At 47.7% G+C, this 17,129-nt stretch overlaps 6 non-coding genes and 1 pseudogene across 6 annotated transcripts; all 7 read right to left on the reverse strand.

Moving 5' to 3' along the window:
* Positions 1–43: 43 nt before the first annotated feature.
* On the reverse strand, positions 44–234 carry LOC130344505 (U2 spliceosomal RNA). Its single transcript, XR_008883420.1, has one exon. It is a non-coding gene; the product is annotated as a U2 spliceosomal RNA (small nuclear RNA).
* Positions 235–2,321: 2,087 nt separating this feature from the next.
* LOC130344509 (U2 spliceosomal RNA) lies at positions 2,322–2,512 on the reverse strand. The gene has a single exon (XR_008883423.1). It is a non-coding gene; the product is annotated as a U2 spliceosomal RNA (small nuclear RNA).
* Positions 2,513–4,618: 2,106 nt separating this feature from the next.
* LOC130344471 (U2 spliceosomal RNA) lies at positions 4,619–4,809 on the reverse strand. The gene has a single exon (XR_008883389.1). It is a non-coding gene; the product is annotated as a U2 spliceosomal RNA (small nuclear RNA).
* A 2,086-nt stretch (positions 4,810–6,895) lies between these two features.
* Positions 6,896–7,086, reverse strand: LOC130344513 (U2 spliceosomal RNA). Its single transcript, XR_008883427.1, has one exon. It is a non-coding gene; the product is annotated as a U2 spliceosomal RNA (small nuclear RNA).
* Positions 7,087–9,195: 2,109 nt separating this feature from the next.
* LOC130344483 (U2 spliceosomal RNA) lies at positions 9,196–9,386 on the reverse strand. The gene has a single exon (XR_008883400.1). It is a non-coding gene; the product is annotated as a U2 spliceosomal RNA (small nuclear RNA).
* A 2,080-nt stretch (positions 9,387–11,466) lies between these two features.
* Positions 11,467–11,657, reverse strand: LOC130344440 (U2 spliceosomal RNA). The gene has a single exon (XR_008883369.1). It is a non-coding gene; the product is annotated as a U2 spliceosomal RNA (small nuclear RNA).
* A 2,095-nt stretch (positions 11,658–13,752) lies between these two features.
* On the reverse strand, positions 13,753–13,925 carry LOC130344445 (U2 spliceosomal RNA; annotated as a pseudogene).
* Positions 13,926–17,129: the final 3,204 nt, after the last annotated feature.

The following is a 17,129-nucleotide window of genomic DNA, read 5'->3' on the forward strand; positions in this document are numbered from 1 at the left end:
GGTAGCAATGAAAGTAGGAATCTTTCTTTTTAACCCTGTAAGGGGGTGGTGCACTGTACCCGAAGATACTGCCATATCGGGTCAATGCATAGGGCGACGGAAGCAAGCTTCGAAATCGGCCCCCGTTCTCAAAAATCCATTTAATATATGGTCCCCAGATAGGGGACGTATCAGATATTAAACTGATAAGAACAGATACTACACTTGATCTTAGCCAAAAGGCCGAGAAGCGATAACCGTGAAAGGGGCGGGCCCAACAAGGTGCCCTTCATGGGCACTATCACTGCTTGCTGTCAGGGAGGCTGCCAGACAATTTTCCATGCACACTCTGGGCTGGGGGGCAGTCAACCACCAGTACACACAGCAGAACCTAAACCCATACCATTATTGCTAAGCAGCAAGACAGGGGCCCATTGCACTCCCACGGGGCCTTTTTAAATGCAATCCATAACCCGGATTTGCCAGGAACCCTTCTTACTCCTCCTACTTGCATGTGACACTGGGCTTAGGATCTGCATAGGAAACACACACACAAGCACACACCTACCTTTGTTGCCTGCAGATGCCTCCTTGGCTGTCCCCAAACGGTATCAAACCAACACCCACGGGAAGCTGTAAGCATAGAGGACATGCCTGCACCCCATTGGACTTACCTGTGTGGGTTAAACCCGGGTTATTTGACAACCTATGGCGGTGATGGTTCTGCTCAGGCAGAGCAGTGCTGATGCTCCTCATAAAGCTGTCGCTGCTGTGAAGGTTCTAGGTGACATCACAAATCCCTATGGTTACATACACAACAAAGCTGGGTTGTTGTTGTTTACACTCTGCAAGGCCTGTGGAAGTGAGTGACATCATAGCACTGTAGTTCTGAGGGTTCTAGATGGATGCAACAATCTCCTGTTGCTTCTATGAAGGCCATAATAGACGACATCACCAAACAGCTCCATAGTCACATACACAGCAAAGGAGAGATGTTGTTTACACCTAGTGATGTCAGTGGTATTGTGTGACATCACAGCACAGTGCTAAGGCTCCTGGGCCTGGACACAGCAGCGGCTGCAATATCTCAACGGAGAATACGTTTATATATATGTGTGTGTGTGCGCGTATATATATATATATATATATATATATATATATATATATATATTTCTCCGCCAAAATCACTTTTAAACCCATTTCCACCTTTTTTTCCCTTCTCTTCCTCTTACTTTTTTTTCACGTTTTTTTACGTTTTTCTCCTTTTCGCCTCTTTTCTGGGCGTATTATTCTTCTTTTTCTTCTTTTTTTCGTCTAATGCATACCCCATCAGTGCAGCAATGCTTATTCAATACCGCCAGCAGATGGAGACACTGGGGGATAATTTTCTAAGGATTTATACTGATTTTTCCTGTCTGAATTTGTCGCACAGAAAGTTGCAGGCCAAATATGTGTGACATTTCTGCGACTTTAGCTTCTAGAGCATTTTTACAACATTATACATAGGTGCTGAATACATAAAAAGCGACTGTTCAGCGACAGACAAGTCGCATCGGCTGAAAGTAGGCCAGAATGTCAGTCCATGTTGGAGCAGGTTTAGATACAGTCTAAAGTATAGATCTCAAAGTCTGTGCACAGAATTTAGCAAGGGCCTCGCACCTTCTGATGCATCAGGTAGGTGCACAATAGCATAGCCTAACCCTCTGTACTTTGGTCTATATTGATGCGGGACATAGACAGCCAGCTGATGACCAATCCATTAGTGCAATGGATGGCTGGAAGCATTTGTCTTTGCCTTTGCAATACCACAGAAGCAATGCATGGTCAATGTACAGCAATGACACACCTGTGTGAACAGCCAGGAGACCCCCCCCCCCCCATGTTATGTTACATAGTTACATAGTTAGTACGGTCGAAAAAAGACATATGTCCATCAAGTTCAACCAGGGAATTAAGGGGTAGGGGTGTGGCGCGATATTGGGGAAGGGATGAGATTTTATATTTCTTCATAAGCATTAATCTTATTTTGTCAATTAGGAACATTCAGCACCCACCCGCTATCAAGGCAGCTGCCTATCATGTCATGCCCTACCTGCACAGGTGTGCTGGCTACTCAAATGATCCAATTAAGGAGGCCATTTAGTCAGCAGCAGCAGAAGTCCTGTGCCTGGACGCTCCAACAGCGGCCAGACACAAGCAGAAGCAGAAGCAGCAGAAGCAGCAGCAGCACCACCTTTTGTTTTTTGGCTGCAGCAGCAGCAAGGCCCACAGGGCTGGCTAGCTGGCTAGCCAGCAAGCAGGTAGCAATGAAAGTAGGAATCTTTCTTTTTAACCCTGTAAGGGGGTGGTGCACTGTACCCGAAGATTCTGCCATATCGGGTCAATGCATAGGGCGACGGAAGCAAGCTTCGAAATCGGCCCCCGTTCTCAAAAATCCATTTAATATATGGTCCCCAGATAGGGGACGTATCAGATATTAAACTGATAAGAACAGATACTACACTTGATCTTAGCCAAAAGGCCGAGAAGCGATAACCGTGAAAGGGGCGGGCCCAACAAGGTGCCCTTCATGGGCACTATCACTGCTTGCTGTCAGGGAGGCTGCCAGACAATTTTCCATGCACACTCTGGGCTGGGGGGCAGTCAACCACCAGTACACACAGCAGAACCTAAACCCATACCATTATTGCTAAGCAGCAAGACAGGGGCCCATTGCACTCCCACGGGGCCTTTTTAAATGCAATCCATAACCCGGATTTGCCAGGAACCCTTCTTACTCCTCCTACTTGCATGTGACACTGGGCTTAGGATCTGCATAGGAAACACACACACAAGCACACACCTACCTTTGTTGCCTGCAGATGCCTCCTTGGCTGTCCCCAAACGGTATCAAACCAACACCCACGGGAAGCTGTAAGCATAGAGGACATGCCTGCACCCCATTGGACTTACCTGTGTGGGTTAAACCCGGGTTATTTGACAACCTATGGCGGTGATGGTTCTGCTCAGGCAGAGCAGTGCTGATGCTCCTCATAAAGCTGTCGCTGCTGTGAAGGTTCTAGGTGACATCACAAATCCCTATGGTTACATACACAACAAAGCTGGGTTGTTGTTGTTTACACTCTGCAAGGCCTGTGGAAGTGAGTGACATCATAGCACTGTAGTTCTGAGGGTTCTAGATGGATGCAACAATCTCCTGTTGCTTCTATGAAGGCCATAATAGACGACATCACCAAACAGCTCCATAGTCACATACACAGCAAAGGAGAGATGTTGTTTACACCTAGTGATGTCAGTGGTATTGAGTGACATCACAGCACAGTGCTAAGGCTCCTGGGCCTGGACACAGCAGCGGCTGCAATATCTCAACGGAGAATACGTTTATATATATGTGTGTGTGTGCGCGTATATGTATATATATATATATATATATATATATATATATATATATATATATATATATATATTTCTCCGCCGAAATCACTTTTAAACCCATTTCCACCTTTTTTTCCCTTCTCTTCCTCTTACTTTTTTTTCACGTTTTTTTACGTTTTTCTCCTTTTCGCCTCTTTTCTGGGCGTATTATTCTTCTTTTTCTTCTTTTTTTTCGTCTAATGCATACCCCATCAGTGCAGCAATGCTTATTCAATACCGCCAGCAGATGGAGACACTGGGGGATAATTTTCTAAGGATTTATACTGATTTTTCCTGTCTGAATTTGTCGCACAGAAAGTTGCAGGCCAAATATGTGTGACATTTCTGCGACTTTAGCTTCTAGAGCATTTTTACAACATTATACATAGGTGCTGAATACATAAAAAGCGACTGTTCAGCGACAGACAAGTCGCATCGGCTGAAAGTAGGCCAGAATGTCAGTCCATGTTGGAGCAGGTTTAGATACAGTCTAAAGTATAGATCTCAAAGTATGTGCACAGAATTTAGCAAGGGCCTCGCACCTTCTGATGCATCAGGTAGGTGCACAATAGCATAGCCTAACCCTCTGTACTTTGGTCTATATTGATGCGGGACATAGACAGCCAGCTGATGACCAATCCATTAGTGCAATGGATGGCTGGAAGCATTTGTCTTTGCCTTTGCAATACCACAGAAGCAATGCATGGTCAATGTACAGCAATGACACACCTGTGTGAACAGCCAGGAGACCCCCCCCCCCCCATGTTATGTTACATAGTTACATAGTTAGTACGGTCGAAAAAAGACATATGTCCATCAAGTTCAACCAGGGAATTAAGGGGTAGGGGTGTGGCGCGATATTGGGGAAGGGATGAGATTTTATATTTCTTCATAAGCATTAATCTTATTTTGTCAATTAGGAACATTCAGCACCCACCCGCTATCAAGGCAGCTGCCTATCATGTCATGCCCTACCTGCACAGGTGTGCTGGCTACTCAAATGATCCAATTAAGGAGGCCATTTAGTCAGCAGCAGCAGAAGTCCTGTGCCTGGACGCTCCAACAGCGGCCAGACACAAGCAGAAGCAGAAGCAGCAGAAGCAGCAGCAGCACCACCTTTTGTTTTTTGGCTGCAGCAGCAGCAAGGCCCACAGGGCTGGCTAGCTGGCTAGCCAGCAAGCAGGTAGCAATGAAAGTAGGAATCTTTCTTTTTAACCCTGTAAGGGGGTGGTGCACTGTACCCGAAGATACTGCCATATCGGGTCAATGCATAGGGCGATGGAAGCAAGCTTCGAAATCGGCCCCCGTTCTCAAAAATCCATTTAATATATGGTCCCCAGATAGGGGACGTATCAGATATTAAACTGATAAGAACAGATACTACACTTGATCTTAGCCAAAAGGCCGAGAAGCGATAACCGTGAAAGGGGCGGGCCCAACAAGGTGCCCTTCATGGGCACTATCACTGCTTGCTGTCAGGGAGGCTGCCAGACAATTTTCCATGCACACTCTGGGCTGGGGGGCAGTCAACCACCAGTACACACAGCAGAACCTAAACCCATACCATTATTGCTAAGCAGCAAGACAGGGGCCCATTGCACTCCCACGGGGCCTTTTTAAATGCAATCCATAACCCGGATTTGCCAGGAACCCTTCTTACTCCTCCTACTTGCATGTGACACTGGGCTTAGGATCTGCATAGGAAACACACACACAAGCACACACCTACCTTTGTTGCCTGCAGATGCCTCCTTGGCTGTCCCCAAACGGTATCAAACCAACACCCACGGGAAGCTGTAAGCATAGAGGACATGCCTGCACCCCATTGGACTTACCTGTGTGGGTTAAACCCGGGTTATTTGACAACCTATGGCGGTGATGGTTCTGCTCAGGCAGAGCAGTGCTGATGCTCCTCATAAAGCTGTCGCTGCTGTGAAGGTTCTAGGTGACATCACAAATCCCTATGGTTACATACACAACAAAGCTGGGTTGTTGTTGTTTACACTCTGCAAGGCCTGTGGAAGTGAGTGACATCATAGCACTGTAGTTCTGAGGGTTCTAGATGGATGCAACAATCTCCTGTTGCTTCTATGAAGGCCATAATAGACGACATCACCAAACAGCTCCATAGTCACATACACAGCAAAGGAGAGATGTTGTTTACACCTAGTGATGTCAGTGGTATTGAGTGACATCACAGCACAGTGCTAAGGCTCCTGGGCCTGGATACAGCAGCGGCTGCAATATCTCAACGGAGAATACGTTTATATATATGTGTGTGTGTGCGCGTATATATATATATATATATATATATATATATATATATATATATATATATTCTCCGCCGAAATCACTTTTAAACCCATTTCCACCTTTTTTTCCCTTCTCTTCCTCTTACTTTTTTTTCACGTTTTTTTACGTTTTTCTCCTTTTCGCCTCTTTTCTGGGCGTATTATTCTTCTTTTTCTTCTTTTTTTTCGTCTAATGCATACCCCATCAGTGCAGCAATGCTTATTCAATACCGCCAGCAGATGGAGACACTGGGGGATAATTTTCTAAGGATTTATACTGATTTTTCCTGTCTGAATTTGTCGCACAGAAAGTTGCAGGCCAAATATGTGTGACATTTCTGCGACTTTAGCTTCTAGAGCATTTTTACAACATTATACATAGGTGCTGAATACATAAAAAGCGACTGTTCAGCGACAGACAAGTCGCATCGGCTGAAAGTAGGCCAGAATGTCAGTCCATGTTGGAGCAGGTTTAGATACAGTCTAAAGTATAGATCTCAAAGTCTGTGCACAGAATTTAGCAAGGGCCTCGCACCTTCTGATGCATCAGGTAGGTGCACAATAGCATAGCCTAACCCTCTGTACTTTGGTCTATATTGATGCGGGACATAGACAGCCAGCTGATGACCAATCCATTAGTGCAATGGATGGCTGGAAGCATTTGTCTTTGCCTTTGCAATACCACAGAAGCAATGCATGGTCAATGTACAGCAATGACACACCTGTGTGAACAGCCAGGAGACCCCCCCCCCCCCCCATGTTATGTTACATAGTTATATAGTTAGTACGGTCGAAAAAAGACATATGTCCATCAAGTTCAACCAGGGAATTAAGGGGTAGGGGTGTGGCGCGATATTGGGGAAGGGATGAGATTTTATATTTCTTCATAAGCATTAATCTTATTTTGTCAATTAGGAACATTCAGCACCCACCCGCTATCAAGGCAGCTGCCTATCATGTCATGCCCTACCTGCACAGGTGTGCTGGCTACTCAAATGATCCAATTAAGGAGGCCATTTAGTCAGCAGCAGCAGAAGTCCTGTGCCTGGACGCTCCAACAGCGGCCAGACACAAGCAGAAGCAGAAGCAGCAGCAGCACCACCTTTTGTTTTTTGGCTGCAGCAGCAGCAAGGCCCACAGGGCTGGCTAGCTGGCTAGCCAGCAAGCAGGTAGCAATGAAAGTAGGAATCTTTCTTTTTAACCCTGTAAGGGGGTGGTGCACTGTACCCGAAGATACTGCCATATCGGGTCAATGCATAGGGCGACGGAAGCAAGCTTCGAAATCGGCCCCCGTTCTCAAAAATCCATTTAATATATGGTCCCCAGATAGGGGACGTATCAGATATTGAACTGATAAGAACAGATACTACACTTGATCTTAGCCAAAAGGCCGAGAAGCGATAACCGTGAAAGGGGCGGGCCCAACAAGGTGCCCTTCATGGGCACTATCACTGCTTGCTGTCAGGGAGGCTGCCAGACAATTTTCCATGCACACTCTGGGCTGGGGGGCAGTCAACCACCAGTACACACAGCAGAACCTAAACCCATACCATTATTGCACCCATACCATTATTGCTAAGCAGCAAGACAGGGGCCCATTGCACTCCCACGGGGCCTTTTTAAATGCAATCCATAACCCGGATTTGCCAGGAACCCTTCTTACTCCTCCTACTTGCATGTGACACTGGGCTTAGGATCTGCATAGGAAACACACACACAAGCACACACCTACCTTTGTTGCCTGCAGATGCCTCCTTGGCTGTCCCCAAACGGTATCAAACCAACACCCACGGGAAGCTGTAAGCATAGAGGACATGCCTGCACCCCATTGGACTTACCTGTGTGGGTTAAACCCGGGTTATTTGACAACCTATGGCGGTGATGGTTCTGCTCAGGCAGAGCAGTGCTGATGCTCCTCATAAAGCTGTCGCTGCTGTGAAGGTTCTAGGTGACATCACAAATCCCTATGGTTACATACACAACAAAGCTGGGTTGTTGTTGTTTACACTCTGCAAGGCCTGTGGAAGTGAGTGACATCATAGCACTGTAGTTCTGAGGGTTCTAGATGGATGCAACAATCTCCTGTTGCTTCTATGAAGGCCATAATAGACGACATCACCAAACAGCTCCATAGTCACATACACAGCAAAGGAGAGATGTTGTTTACACCTAGTGATGTCAGTGGTATTGAGTGACATCACAGCACAGTGCTAAGGCTCCTGGGCCTGGACACAGCAGCGGCTGCAATATCTCAACGGAGAATACGTTTATATATATGTGTGTGTGTGCGCGTATATATATATATATATATATATATATATATATATATATATATATATTTCTCCGCCGAAATCACTTTTAAACCCATTTCCACCTTTTTTTCCCTTCTCTTCCTCTTACTTTTTTTTCACGTTTTTTTACGTTTTTCTCCTTTTCGCCTCTTTTCTGGGCGTATTATTCTTCTTTTTCTTCTTTTTTTTCGTCTAATGCATACCCCATCAGTGCAGCAATGCTTATTCAATACCGCCAGCAGATGGAGACACTGGGGGATAATTTTCTAAGGATTTATACTGATTTTTCCTGTCTGAATTTGTCGCACAGAAAGTTGCAGGCCAAATATGTGTGACATTTCTGCGACTTTAGCTTCTAGAGCATTTTTACAACATTATACATAGGTGCTGAATACATAAAAAGCGACTGTTCAGCGACAGACAAGTCGCATCGGCTGAAAGTAGGCCAGAATGTCAGTCCATGTTGGAGCAGGTTTAGATACAGTCTAAAGTATAGATCTCAAAGTCTGTGCACAGAATTTAGCAAGGGCCTCGCACCTTCTGATGCATCAGGTAGGTGCACAATAGCATAGCCTAACCCTCTGTACTTTGGTCTATATTGATGCGGGACATAGACAGCCAGCTGATGACCAATCCATTAGTGCAATGGATGGCTGGAAGCATTTGTCTTTGCCTTTGCAATACCACAGAAGCAATGCATGGTCAATGTACAGCAATGACACACCTGTGTGAACAGCCAGGAGACCCCCCCCCCCCCATGTTATGTTACATAGTTACATAGTTAGTACGGTCGAAAAAAGACATATGTCCATCAAGTTCAACCAGGGAATTAAGGGGTAGGGGTGTGGCGCGATATTGGGGAAGGGATGAGATTTTATATTTCTTCATAAGCATTAATCTTATTTTGTCAATTAGGAACATTCAGCACCCACCCGCTATCAAGGCAGCTGCCTATCATGTCATGCCCTACCTGCACAGGTGTGCTGGCTACTCAAATGATCCAATTAAGGAGGCCATTTAGTCAGCAGCAGCAGAAGTCCTGTGCCTGGACGCTCCAACAGCGGCCAGACACAAGCAGAAGCAGAAGCAGCAGAAGCAGCAGCAGCACCACCTTTTGTTTTTTGGCTGCAGCAGCAGCAAGGCCCACAGGGCTGGCTAGCTGGCTAGCCAGCAAGCAGGTAGCAATGAAAGTAGGAATCTTTCTTTTTAACCCTGTAAGGGGGTGGTGCACTGTACCCGAAGATACTGCCATATCGGGTCAATGCATAGGGCGATGGAAGCAAGCTTCGAAATCGGCCCCCGTTCTCAAAAATCCATTTAATATATGGTCCCCAGATAGGGGACGTATCAGATATTAAACTGATAAGAACAGATACTACACTTGATCTTAGCCAAAAGGCCGAGAAGCGATAACCGTGAAAGGGGCGGGCCCAACAAGGTGCCCTTCATGGGCACTATCACTGCTTGCTGTCAGGGAGGCTGCCAGACAATTTTCCATGCACACTCTGGGCTGGGGGGCAGTCAACCACCAGTACACACAGCAGAACCTAAACCCATACCATTATTGCTAAGCAGCAAGACAGGGGCCCATTGCACTCCCACGGGGCCTTTTTAAATGCAATCCATAACCCGGATTTGCCAGGAACCCTTCTTACTCCTCCTACTTGCATGTGACACTGGGCTTAGGATCTGCATAGGAAACACACACACAAGCACACACCTACCTTTGTTGCCTGCAGATGCCTCCTTGGCTGTCCCCAAACGGTATCAAACCAACACCCACGGGAAGCTGTAAGCATAGAGGACATGCCTGCACCCCATTGGACTTACCTGTGTGGGTTAAACCCGGGTTATTTGACAACCTATGGCGGTGATGGTTCTGCTCAGGCAGAGCAGTGCTGATGCTCCTCATAAAGCTGTCGCTGCTGTGAAGGTTCTAGGTGACATCACAAATCCCTATGGTTACATACACAACAAAGCTGGGTTGTTGTTGTTTACACTCTGCAAGGCCTGTGGAAGTGAGTGACATCATAGCACTGTAGTTCTGAGGGTTCTAGATGGATGCAACAATCTCCTGTTGCTTCTATGAAGGCCATAATAGACGACATCACCAAACAGCTCCATAGTCACATACACAGCAAAGGAGAGATGTTGTTTACACCTAGTGATGTCAGTGGTATTGAGTGACATCACAGCACAGTGCTAAGGCTCCTGGGCCTGGATACAGCAGCGGCTGCAATATCTCAACGGAGAATACGTTTATATATATGTGTGTGTGTGCGCGTATATATATATATATATATATATATATATATATATATATATATATTTCTCCGCCGAAATCACTTTTAAACCCATTTCCACCTTTTTTTCCCTTCTCTTCCTCTTACTTTTTTTTCACGTTTTTTTACGTTTTTCTCCTTTTCGCCTCTTTTCTGGGCGTATTATTCTTCTTTTTCTTCTTTTTTTTCGTCTAATGCATACCCCATCAGTGCAGCAATGCTTATTCAATACCGCCAGCAGATGGAGACACTGGGGGATAATTTTCTAAGGATTTATACTGATTTTTCCTGTCTGAATTTGTCGCACAGAAAGTTGCAGGCCAAATATGTGTGACATTTCTGCGACTTTAGCTTCTAGAGCATTTTTACAACATTATACATAGGTGCTGAATACATAAAAAGCGACTGTTCAGCGACAGACAAGTCGCATCGGCTGAAAGTAGGCCAGAATGTCAGTCCATGTTGGAGCAGGTTTAGATACAGTCTAAAGTATAGATCTCAAAGTCTGTGCACAGAATTTAGCAAGGGCCTCGCACCTTCTGATGCATCAGGTAGGTGCACAATAGCATAGCCTAACCCTCTGTACTTTGGTCTATATTGATGCGGGACATAGACAGCCAGCTGATGACCAATCCATTAGTGCAATGGATGGCTGGAAGCATTTGTCTTTGCCTTTGCAATACCACAGAAGCAATGCATGGTCAATGTACAGCAATGACACACCTGTGTGAACAGCCAGGAGACCCCCCCCCCCCATGTTATGTTACATAGTTACATAGTTAGTACGGTCGAAAAAAGACATATGTCCATCAAGTTCAACCAGGGAATTAAGGGGTAGGGGTGTGGCGCGATATTGGGGAAGGGATGAGATTTTATATTTCTTCATAAGCATTAATCTTATTTTGTCAATTAGGAACATTCAGCACCCACCCGCTATCAAGGCAGCTGCCTATCATGTCATGCCCTACCTGCACAGGTGTGCTGGCTACTCAAATGATCCAATTAAGGAGGCCATTTAGTCAGCAGCAGCAGAAGTCCTGTGCCTGGACGCTCCAACAGCGGCCAGACACAAGCAGAAGCAGAAGCAGCAGCAGCACCACCTTTTGTTTTTTGGCTGCAGCAGCAGCAAGGCCCACAGGGCTGGCTAGCTGGCTAGCCAGCAAGCAGGTAGCAATGAAAGTAGGAATCTTTCTTTTTAACCCTGTAAGGGGGTGGTGCACTGTACCCGAAGATACTGCCATATCGGGTCAATGCATAGGGCGACGGAAGCAAGCTTCGAAATCGGCCCCCGTTCTCAAAAATCCATTTAATATATGGTCCCCAGATAGGGGACGTATCAGATATTGAACTGATAAGAACAGATACTACACTTGATCTTAGCCAAAAGGCCGAGAAGCGATAACCGTGAAAGGGGCGGGCCCAACAAGGTGCCCTTCATGGGCACTATCACTGCTTGCTGTCAGGAAGGCTGCCAGACAATTTTCCATGCACACTCTGGGCTGGGGGGCAGTCAACCACCAGTACACACAGCAGAACCTAAACCCATACCATTATTGCTAAGCAGCAAGACAGGGGCCCATTGCACTCCCACGGGGCCTTTTTAAATGCAATCCATAACCCGGATTTGCCAGGAACCCTTCTTACTCCTCCTACTTGCATGTGACACTGGGCTTAGGATCTGCATAGGAAACACACACACAAGCACACACCTACCTTTGTTGCCTGCAGATGCCTCCTTGGCTGTCCCCAAACGGTATCAAACCAACACCCACGGGAAGCTGTAAGCATAGAGGACATGCCTGCACCCCATTGGACTTACCTGTGTGGGTTAAACCCGGGTTATTTGACAACCTATGGCGGTGATGGTTCTGCTCAGGCAGAGCAGTGCTGATGCTCCTCATAAAGCTGTCGCTGCTGTGAAGGTTCTAGGTGACATCACAAATCCCTATGGTTACATACACAACAAAGCTGGGTTGTTGTTGTTTACACTCTGCAAGGCCAGTGGAAGTGAGTGACATCATAGCACTGTAGTTCTGAGGGTTCTAGATGGATGCAACAATCTCCTGTTGCTTCTATGAAGGCCATAATAGACGACATCACCAAACAGCTCCATAGTCACATACACAGCAAAGGAGAGATGTTGTTTACACCTAGTGATGTCAGTGGTATTGAGTGACATCACAGCACAGTGCTAAGGCTCCTGGGCCTGGACACAGCAGCGGCTGCAATATCTCAACGGAGAATACGTTTATATATATGTGTGTGTGTGCGCGTATATATATATATATATATATATATATATATATATATATATTTCTCCGCCGAAATCACTTTTAAACCCATTTCCACCTTTTTTTCCCTTCTCTTCCTCTTACTTTTTTTTCACGTTTTTTTACGTTTTTCTCCTTTTCGCCTCTTTTCTGGGCGTATTATTCTTCTTTTTCTTCTTTTTTTTCGTCTAATGCATACCCCATCAGTGCAGCAATGCTTATTCAATACCGCCAGCAGATGGAGACACTGGGGGATAATTTTCTAAGGATTTATACTGATTTTTCCTGTCTGAATTTGTCGCACAGAAAGTTGCAGGCCAAATATGTGTGACATTTCTGCGACTTTAGCTTCTAGAGCATTTTTACAACATTATACATAGGTGCTGAATACATAAAAAGCGACTGTTCAGCGACAGACAAGTCGCATCGGCTGAAAGTAGGCCAGAATGTCAGTCCATGTTGGAGCAGGTTTAGATACAGTCTAAAGTATAGATCTCAAAGTCTGTGCACAGAATTTAGCAAGGGCCTCGCACCTTCTGATGCATCAGGTAGGTGCACAATAGCATAGCCTAACCCTCTGTACTTTGGTCTATATTGATGCGGGACATAGACAGCCAGCTGATGACCAATCCATTAGTGCAATGGATGGCTGGAAGCATTTGTCTTTGCCTTTGCAATACCACAGAAGCAATGCATGGTCAATGTACAGCAATGACACACCTGTGTGAACAGCCAGGAGACCCCCCCCCCCCCCCCCCCCCCATGTTATGTTACATAGTTATATAGTTAGTACGGTCGAAAAAAGACATATGTCCATCAAGTTCAACCAGGGAATTAAGGGGTAGGGGTGTGGCGCGATATTGGGGAAGGGATGAGATTTTATATTTCTTCATAAGCATTAATCTTATTTTGTCAATTAGGAACATTCAGCACCCACCCGCTATCAAGGCAGCTGCCTATCATGTCATGCCCTACCTGCACAGGTGTGCTGGCTACTCAAATGATCCAATTAAGGAGGCCATTTAGTCAGCAGCAGCAGAAGTCCTGTGCCTGGACGCTCCAACAGCAGCCAGACACAAGCAGAAGCAGAAGCAGCAGAAGCAGCAGCAGCACCACCTTTTGCTTTTTGGCTGCAGCAGCAGCAAGGCCCACAGGGCTGGCTAGCTGGCTAGCCAGCAAGCAGGTAGCAATGAAAGTAGGAATCTTTCTTTTTAACCCTGTAAGGGGGTGGTGCACTGTACCCGAAGATACTGCCATATCGGGTCAATGCATAGGGCGACGGAAGCAAGCTTCGAAATCGGCCCCCGTTCTCAAAAATCCATTTAATATATGGTCCCCAGATAGGGGACGTATCAGATATTAAACTGATAAGAACAGATTTTTGATTGAAAGAGCTTTATTTTCCGTTCAGTCATTACAAGTCGTACAATAAATTACAGTCACACAAAGCATGATAGTACAATACACAGCAAAGGTTCCCTAAGCTATACATCGCACACCATGCTACTCTAACATTCAGCTCAATCCTGCAATAGAAAAGCACAAGAGATCAAACAAAAACCAAATAATACAATCTGTGATCGGGGTAGGGGTGTGGGCGACTATGTGGGGGTAGGGAGGGGGCGGATCACAGGGCCAAACTGTTGGGCTGTATCTTCAGGGAGACATGGGAGAAGGAGAGGGGTCTTCACTCCTCTTCTTCCTCATCAACGGCCGAGCTGTCCAAGATGGAATAGTCTCTAAGCAGGTTCTTGATGAACCTGCGGCAGTCCCGGACGGACATGTTTTCCCTGTTGATCACGAGGCGGTTCCTGGAGAGCCACACTGCGTCCTTAAAACAGTTCATAAGGCGCCAGGCCTCCTGGATGGCCTCCACGTCGTGGGTCCCAGGGAACAGGCCGTAAAGCACCGAATGGTACGATAGGCAGCTCCTGGGCACTGAGTCTCTGAGTTCCTGTTCTAGGGCGTCCAACAGACCCTGTGCAAAGGGGCACTGCCAAAACACGTGGAAAGATGTTTCCTCCACGTAGGGGCAACGGGGGCAGTACCGGGTCTTGCACAGGTTGCGGGCATGCATGAATGACCTGAGAGAGAGACCTCCCATGACGGCCATCCACGACAAGTCCTTGTGTCCATTGGTAAGCCGCTTTGAGGCCACATTGTTCCAAACTGTCTCTGCAGTGGCTGCGGGGAGTCCCGGAACCAGCTCGGTCGAGTCCTTAGCTCGGATGAGCTTGTGGATTGTCTTTGGCTTCCATAGGTCTGGTTTCAGTCCTTCCAGCTGGTGCTCCCTCACAAACCGGACAACATCCCCATAGAACCAGGGAGTGTTCCAGTTGTAAGGGATGGAGCTGTCCCACTTGTCCCAGCCCAGCTGTCTCCAGAGGGGCATGAGAAGCAAGCGAGACATGGACCTGCCCGCTGAGCCAGTCTTTTCTACAAGAGTCCGCTGCACCGTGACACATGCAAAGGAGGCCCTCAGCAGAGCGGGGATGTCGGGTATTCCCTTCCCACCCTTGCGGGGTTCCTTGTACATCACGGTCCTCTTGACTCTGTCCATTTTGCCCCAGACGAAGCCAAATACTGTCCGGGTGATGGCCTTGCAAACGGTGGTATGGGGAGGCCAGGCCTGTGCGGTATATTGGAGCACAGGCAAAACTTCACTCCGCAGGACAAGTGCCTTGCCTTCCATCGTGAGCTTTCTGGAGCTCCACAGTCCGATCTTTGAGTTTATCCTTCCTAGTCGGTCTTGCCAAGACTTAAGGGCCGCTCCTTCCTTCCCGAACCAGACTCCAAGAATTTGAATGAAGTCCGGCTTAATAGTAAAGGGGAAGGGGGCGGAAGAAGCCAGGTGCCACTCCCCGAAGAGCATGGCCTCCGACTTCCCGCAGTTGACTTTTGCCCCCGAAGCTCTGCCGAAGTCCTCGCAGGTCTGGACGAGTGCAGTCACCGAACGCTGGTCAGCGCAGAAGACGGTCACGTCGTCCATGTAGAGCGAGCACTTGACCTCGTGGCGATCTGGTCCTGGTGCGGTGATCCCTCTGATCTCTCCACTCTGCCGGATAGTCTCAGCGAAGAGCTCTATAACACAAACAAAAAGGAGAGGTGAAAGAGGGCAGCCTTGTCTAACCCCTGAAAGAATGGAAAAGGGGTCAGTCTTCCAGCCGTTCACCAACACCGTGCTGTAAATGTCAAAATACATAACGTTAACAAAAGAGCAAAACATCTTCCCCAGACCCAGCCTGCGCAAAACCCTGTCCATGAATGCGTGGGAGACACGGTCGAACGCCTTCTCCTGATCTAAGCTGACCAGGGCGGCGCGGCCCCCGCGGTCCTGGATGTAATGGACCGTGTCTCTCACAAGGGCAAGGCTGTCGGCAATCCTGCGGCCAGGAATGCTGCAGGTCTGGTCCGGATGGACGATCTGCCCCATGACAGGTTTCAGCCTGTTGGCCAGCACCTTGGCGAGGATCTTGTAGTCCACGTTCAGGAGAGAGATGGGACGCCAGTTTTTCAGGTCACATCTCTCCCCCTTCCGCTTATACAAGATCGTGATCATCCCTTCCCTCAACGACGGAGGCATTCTGCCCCCCACCACCATCTCCTCGTACACCTCCAACAGGTCCGGACAGGTCAGGTCACCCAGCGCTACGTAGAGCTCGGCCGGGAGACCGTCACTGCCCGGGGTCCTGCCGGGCTTAAAGGATTTAGCGGCAGAGAGCAGCTCCCCCACCGTCAAGGGATCGTCCATAGCCGCCGCACCTGCGGGATCAACAACGTTAGTGACACCTGACAGGAACCTCTCGGCGGCTTCGGGGTCGGATGACTTGGGGGCGTAGAGGTTGCTGTAGAAGTCGTGGACGACCCCCATCACTTCCTCCTTGCCGCTCCTCATGTGTCCGGTCTCATCTCGTAGCTCAGTCAGGGGCGTGTGGCCGGCATGGAGCTTCCTGAAAAAGAAAGAGTTACATTTCTCACCCTTCTCCAGGTTCTCCACCTTGGAACGAAAGACGATTCGCTTGGATTCCTCCTCAAAGTGCCTTTTCAAGCTCTTTTTGGTCTCCTCCAGCTCCTCCCTGACGTCCCAGCCACACTGGAGCAGGTCCTGCAGGGACCGCAGCTCGCGCTGCAGTTTCCTCAAGTCCCACTTCTTCGCACACGCCTGTTGTCTGCCTTTTGCCTGAAAGAAACAACGGAATTCGACTTTAACATATTCCCACCAGTCGCTGATGCACTTGAACAGACATTTGTCATTTCGCCATACAAGGTACGCATCCCTAAGTTCCTCCATGACCTCCCTCTGCTCCAACAGGGCACAATTCAACTTCCAGGAGCCTGGGCCAGGTGGGAATCCATGGCCCAGAGTCCCCCGGAATCGAATGGCCCTGTGGTCAGAGAAGAAGCAGGGGACCATAGAGTACGACACCTTTCTGACTGCTCTCGAAGTGAAGATGAAGTCTATCCGAGAACGGAGCGAGCCATCGGGGCGGCTCCACGTATAGTTTACGGAGCCGTTCCCGATGGACCCGACAACGTCCTGCAAGGATGCCTCCGTCACCATCTCAATCAGCAGTTTAGACGTCACGTCCAGGTTGGCGGATG

The sequence above is a fragment of the Hyla sarda genome, unplaced genomic scaffold (genome assembly GCF_029499605.1).
Source record: "Hyla sarda isolate aHylSar1 unplaced genomic scaffold, aHylSar1.hap1 scaffold_721, whole genome shotgun sequence".
NCBI classification, from domain to species: Eukaryota; Metazoa; Chordata; class Amphibia; order Anura; family Hylidae; genus Hyla; species Hyla sarda.